The sequence below is a fragment of the Castor canadensis genome, chromosome 6, assembly GCF_047511655.1.
Source record: "Castor canadensis chromosome 6, mCasCan1.hap1v2, whole genome shotgun sequence".
Lineage (NCBI taxonomy): Eukaryota > Metazoa > Chordata > Mammalia > Rodentia > Castoridae > Castor > Castor canadensis.
In genome coordinates, this window is record NC_133391.1 from 105,602,775 (window position 1) to 105,608,484 (window position 5,710).

Below are 5,710 nucleotides of genomic sequence, written 5' to 3' on the forward strand. Positions count from 1 at the left end.
AAGGAGAGAAATTTGAGAATATCTGACAAAACTTATTTGAATTTTACCTTTGACACAGCAATCCTTCTGAGTTAGGGAATTAACCTTGGACATACACTTTCAACATTTGAAATATATTTTTATTTATATTTAATTTTTATATATACATGTATATGTACACACATATATATATGTACACAAAGTTATTTATTGCAGCATTAGCTTAATAACATACTACTGGAAAACCTAAATCCCTATACATAAGGTATCAATTGAAGAACTATGAATAAGTAACCATAAAAATGTGGAAGATCTCTACATATCTAAAATCAGGGTTGTTGGTAGAAGAAAAATTAAGGTTAAGCAAAAAATTATACATTCACACTTTTATGTAAAATAAAGGGAAAATAACATATTTTATATTACATAAATAGCTTTTCAAAAAGAAACAAGAACAATATGCCAGAAAGTGAATTTCCTACAAGAATGGGGTGAGAAGGGGGAGGTAGGCAAATGAAACTTCTGTAATATCATCTCTTTATATAGTTATGATTTTGTAAAATGTTGAAGTTTTGTATCTTCCAAGAAACCAGTGGGAGAGGGGAGGAGGTGGAGAAAGGATATGGGTGTGTGAATATAGTGCAAATACTGAGTACACACATGTATGTAAATGGAAAAATGATACCTATTGAAACTGTTTCAGGAATAGGGGAAGGGGGGATAGAGGAGAATGATGGAGGTGGTGAATTCAAGTGTGATATATTTGATACATTGTAAGAACTTTTGCAAATGCTACAATGTACCCCCACCCAGCACAACAATAAAAAAAAGAAAATTAACCACATAGGAAAAATATAACAATTCAACAGAGATGCACAAGAAGCCACTGGTATATCAAGTTGAAAACCACTAAGAAAAAATTAATTTAAGTAACTTCTAGGTGCAGAATTCAGACAATATGCACTCACTAGAATATATCCCATGCTGTGATGGAACTGCAAAGAAATTTTGAACATTATTCAATATGTTTATTGTTAGTGGTAGCAGTAGAATAAGTGTAGCCATTCCAGAACTGTTTTTTGTAGTGTAAGGCTAAGAAATGAATAAATATTCAAAGACTGAGTAGAAACCAGACTTCTGTGGGAGAAAGTAGACACAAAACAAAGAAAAAAAAAGGAAAAAAAAAACTCCTAGGCATATCTACACGAACCCTTAAATATACATAAAATCCCTATCTCTGTCCACAGAACTTCCCTAGAAGCAATAATCCCAAACAAGTATTTAAAGCACCCAGATCTAAATGTCATTTTCTTTCAAGGGAATTGAGACTAAAAAAAAAAAAAAAAAAGAGTGATTCCAGTTTGGGGCAGTAAAAGTGGTCACAAACATAGAATATCCTGTTGTATCAGAAAGAAAAGAAGTGCCCCCCAAAAATTTCATGGGAAAATGTCAAGAGGACAGCACAAAGTCATTTGAAAGGGCATCCGTGAATTAAGTTTGGATAATTTGAGCACTGAAATGAATAATGACAGTCATTAAATATGACAATGAATTTTAAAATCCATTTTTGAATTTTAAAATACATCCATTTCAAATATATGAAAATGGAGACAGAAATAAGTTTTCTTTAGAATTCTTTAGAATGCTAATTTCAAAATGTATGTCACGATAAGAATTTTTAATCATAATTTTATAAAAGCATTGTAATGATTGATTCAGGTTAAGAAATAACAATGGATATTAAAACTACTAGGAGAAATGTTGTTGGGAAACAGGATGTTGACTCACTCTCAGTGTTACATTTGTTATGTTATTAATGACAAAAGTAAAAAGGGTACATTTTTATTGTAGAAATCCTTAACCAAGTGATCAGAACTATTATCACCAATAATCAGACAGCTAATATTGTGTTTACTTAGATAAACATTTCACAGGAATAATTTCCCTGCCAAAAATGTTCAATCTCATCTAATCATAAAGAAATAATCATATAAATCCAAGGTGAAGGATATTTTGTAATACAACAAGCCAAATTTTGTGTGTGGGGGGGTTCAATAACAGGTTCAAAAATGTAGGAAGTGTTTTTGATTAAAGAATTAAAAAGAAACAGGGCTTTTTATATGATATCAAAGAAAAATTTTTATAAATATATGATGTTTTATGTAAGCTTCACAGTAACTGCAAAGCAGTTTATGAACATAAAAACTAGAGTATCAAGTCATATCAGTATAAAAAACCACCTAATCACAAAATAGGTAGGAAACCCAAAACTTGAAAGTGTTTGATGTCCTCACTGCAAAGGAGCTAATACAGTAGAAATGACAGAGAACAATATGGGAAGATGACCCGGAAGTAGTGAAGAAGTCAGGCAGAGATGAATCAATTCAGGTTGTAACACACTTGTGCATGGAAGCAATGCTAGGAATCTTTCTGCACAGCTATTTAAAGAAAAGCAAAAAACAAAATAAGATAGCAAGAAAGGAAGAAAGTAACAACAGTCTATAAAACAACAGGAAAACAATTAACACAATGATTAACACAATGACATAGCGAGCTTTTACTTACCAATAACTGTCTTGAAATTAAATGGTTTAAATTCTTTATTCAACCACATAGACTGGATGAACCATTTTCAAAAAAAAAAAAAAAAAGACCAAACTACATACTGCTTACAAGAAACTTACCTCACCTTCAAAAACACACATAGATTGAAAGTAAAAGAATGACTAAAGTACTCCATGCAAATGAAAATCAAAAAGAGGAGAGGGGAAGCTATATTTAGATAAAAACACAGACTTTATATCAAAAAACTTTAAAAGACATAAGGTCATTGCATAATTTAACAGGTCAATTCATCAATAGGATATAACTGTAAATATACTGGAGTACATAAATACATAAAGCAAAATATTAATACATCCAAAGGCAGAGACAGACTCTAAAATAATAATAGTAAGGGCCTTTAACACTCAAACTTTCAGCAATGGACATATAATAAGGAAATAAGAAAATCAATAAGGACAGATAGTCAATAAGGAAACATTGGACTTAAACTATGCTTTAGACTTTATGGCTTAACATAACTGTATACAGAACATTACATCCAAAAATAGCAGAATACACATTATTTTCCAGGGCACAGAACATTATCGAGGATAGATCATATGATAGACAACAAAACAAATTTTAATAAATTTAATGAGATTGAAATCATATCAAGTATCTTAGGATGACAATGGAATGAAACTAGAAATCAGTAACAGGAAGGATTTTGGATAATTCACAAATACGTGGAAATTAAACAAGAGTTTCTTGAAAGACTAATGGCTCAAAAAAGGAACTGAAAAAATAAGACACTCTCATTACTTCTGTTTAACATAATACTAGAAGTTCTAGCCAGGGAAATTAGGCAATGAGGAATAGAAGGTATCCAAATGGGGAAAAAAGTAAGTTAAATTGCTCCTATTTCCATATAGCATGGTCTTATCCATGGAAAACCCCCAAATATTCCACCAGACAATTGTTAGAACTAAGAAACAAATTCAATGAAGATGCAGGCCACAAAATGAACAAACAAAAATTGTCATCATTTCTATATATTAGCAACCAACTATGTGAAGAAGAAATTAGTGAAAAAAAACTATTCAACATACATACAGAAATATAAAACAAACTATTTAGAAATGAATTTAACCAAGGAGGTGAATGATGTATACACTGAAAATTATAGTATACTGATGAAAGAAATTTAAGAAGACAATTAAATAGAGATCCCATGTTAATAGGTCAGAAAAGTTAATATTGTTTAAATGCTCATATTACTGAAAGCAATCTATAGATTCAAAACTATCGAAATTCTAGTGACATTTTCACAGAAAAATAAAAATTCTTAAATTAATGTAGAACTGCAAAAGATCCCAAACAGCCTAAGAAATTTAGAGCAAAAGAATAAATCTAGATACAACACACTACCTGATTTCAAAATATACTACAAAATATAGTGGTCAAAACAGCATTATACTAGCATTAAAACAGATACATAAACCAATAGAACAGAAAAGGAAACACAAATAAATCCACACATTTATGGTTAGTTGATTTTTTTACAAGGGTATTAAAAACACACAATAGAGATAATCTCTTCAGTAAATAGTATTAAGAGAACTAAATATCCATGTGCAGAAGAATGGCAATAGATCTTTATCTCCCATCATACAGTATAGATGAAAGACATAGAAGTAAGACCAAAAGCTGTTTACCTATTAGAACAAAACATAGAGGAAACACTTTATGACATTGAAATTGACAATGATTCTTTTGTATATAGCCCAAAAATCATAGGCAGCAAATGTGAATATACACAAAATGGATTACATCAAACTACAAAGCTTCTGCATAGCAAAGAACAAAATTCCAGAGCCTCTGGAATGGAAGAAAATATGTGTAAACAGTACAGCTAATAAAAGGGTAATATACAAGAAACCAAAAGGAATCCCTAAAACTCTATTAGCAAAAACAAAAATTAAAAAGCAAATACTTCCACCTGATTCTTGACAAAGGTGCTAAAAATATATTGGAAAAAGATATCCTTTTAACAAGTGATTAAATTGGATAATCACATGCAGAAGACTGAAATTAAATCTCTCTCAACCTACAAAAATCAACTCAAAATGGATCAAAGACCCAGTACTGACAAAACAAAAAAGTTTCAAAGGCCTTAATGTAAGACCTGAAATTCTGAAACTACTAGAGGAAAACACTATTGGCAAAGACTTTTTGAACAGGACTCCAATAGCTCAGGAAACAAGACCAAGAATTGACAAATGGGTTTGTATCAAAGTAAAAAGTTTCAGCATAGCAAAAGAAACAAGCAACAGAGTGAAGACAACAGCCTACTGAATTTGAGAAAAATCTTTGCCAGATATTCATCAAAGAGGGAATTAATATCTAGAATGTGTAAATAATTCAAAAAATATTAAAATAAATAAATAAATTAATAAATGAACAAATGAACTGAACAATTTTCAAATGCAGAAGTACAAGTGGATAATAAATACAAGCAGAAATGTCCAACATCCTCAGCCATAAAGGAAATACAAATACAACTACATTGCGATTCTACTTCACCACAAATTGGATATCAGAAAGAAAACAAGTAACAACATAGGCTGAGGGCATGGCTCAAGTGGTAAAGCACTACTGGATATATATCCAAAGGAAATGAAATGTATATTTCTAAAGCATATCTGCACTCCTATGTTCTTTCCAGCATTATTCACAACAGCCAAGATATGTAGGCAATGTAATTGCCCATTAGTAGATAAATGGCCAAAGGAAAATGTGGTAGATACACTGGAATGTTATTTACCTTTAAAACAAAGGATATCCTGTCATGTAATAACATGAATGAACCTGGAAGATGTTATGGTAAGTGAAATAGGTCAGACACAGAAATACAAATACCATATGATCTTATTTATATTTGGAATTTACAAAAGTCAAATTCATAGAGACAGAGAGTAGAATGATGCTCACCAGGGTTAGTATGGGGTGGGAGAGCAGGCACATTGGGGAAATGTTGGTCAAGGAATACAAAATTTCAGTTACAGAGGAGGAATAAGTTCAAGAGGTTCATTCTACAACATAATGATTATAGTTAATAGCAACTACTGTATTCTTGCAAATCTCTGACAGTAGATTTTGAGTGTTGTCATCATGAAAAAAAGAGATA